The sequence below is a fragment of the Corythoichthys intestinalis genome, chromosome 1 (assembly GCF_030265065.1).
Source record: "Corythoichthys intestinalis isolate RoL2023-P3 chromosome 1, ASM3026506v1, whole genome shotgun sequence".
Classification (NCBI taxonomy): Eukaryota; Metazoa; Chordata; class Actinopteri; order Syngnathiformes; family Syngnathidae; genus Corythoichthys; species Corythoichthys intestinalis.
This window is the reverse complement of record NC_080395.1, coordinates 7,966,706-7,968,049: the sequence shown is the minus strand read 5'-3', so window position 1 is coordinate 7,968,049 and position 1,344 is coordinate 7,966,706.

Genomic DNA, 1,344 nt, shown 5'->3' with positions numbered 1-1,344 from the left:
TGACATCTCCCGTGTCCGCGTGCGTTGTTTTTGGGCGCTTGAGTAGCACATGATTGACGGATGGACATAATTTGTCAAACCAACTAACACCCGACACGCTCTAGACACGAAAGAAAATAAAACAGTCGGAAAAAATTGACATGTATATACAGTTTCATTGCAAATCAGTATTATGGTGATCATACTAAATATTTTTTCTGTACACATATGAGTTAAATACCGCTGCCATGAAGCCTCCATACAATGACAGTTTTCTCCCCCGCACTGCCGTCACGCGACCGCAGCTCAGCTTTTGCTTGCCTCGTAGCTACCCGCGAAAGTCTTTTAAACTACTGTAAATTTGATAGTATGTCATTATATGTAGTCCCGACTCTGTTGAGAAAAGAAGTACACTAAACCATGCTCGCTAGGTTTGTGTAGTGTTTTTGTCTGTTTGAGCAGCATTTGATAGGCTCCACATTAACAAATATGTGACAAAGTCATTTCCTTTCATTTTTTTACTCGTTCACCGCATTACTGCAAAGTCAAGTTAGCAGCAAGCTAGGTCAGAAACCGGAGGACCGAGTCACTGAACGGGAAGTGACATAACTCAGTCTTGCCCCCTTGCGTGCACGCTGGCTGCTTATTGGCTACACGTGGAAGTGAGTGACAGACGCCCTGATTCTATTTCCGCTCCCTCCCCTGCCCGCGATGAGGCTGGCGTCTGATTGGTCGTGTGCGATGTCAGAAGACGCTGCCGCTTGCTCAACGCCCTCCCACGCAGCGAACAAGCACCAACCTCATAGAACGAATCAGTGCAGATGGTGATTAGTTCGGTCTCGTTCACCCAAACAATTCGTTCAAAAAGAACGAATCATTCGCGACCGATACAACACTATCAGGAACCGGAGGACCGAATCACTGAACGGGAAGTGACAAAACTCAGTCTTTCCCCCCTGCCTGCACGCTGGCTGCTTATTGGCCACACGTGGAAATGAGTGACAGACGCCTTGATTCTGTTTCCGCTCCCTCCCCTGCCCACGATGAGGCTGGCGTCTGATTGGTCGTGTGCGATGTCAGAAGACGCTGCCGCTTGCTCAACGCCCTCCCACGCAGCGAACAAGCGCCACCAACTTCATAGAACGAATCGGTGCAGATGGTGATTAGTTCGGTCTCGTTCACCCAAACAATTCGTTCAAAAAGAACGAATCGTTCGCGACCGATACAACACTACTTTGAGTGAACTTCGAGTAAAATTCAAGTATCTTGAGGCCGGGCCGAGTGTCCTCTTTTATGGAAATCAAAATATGGTCAACCTATAGAATTAGTGAAGGTAACTTGAAACTGAAACTTCAAAACGTGCTC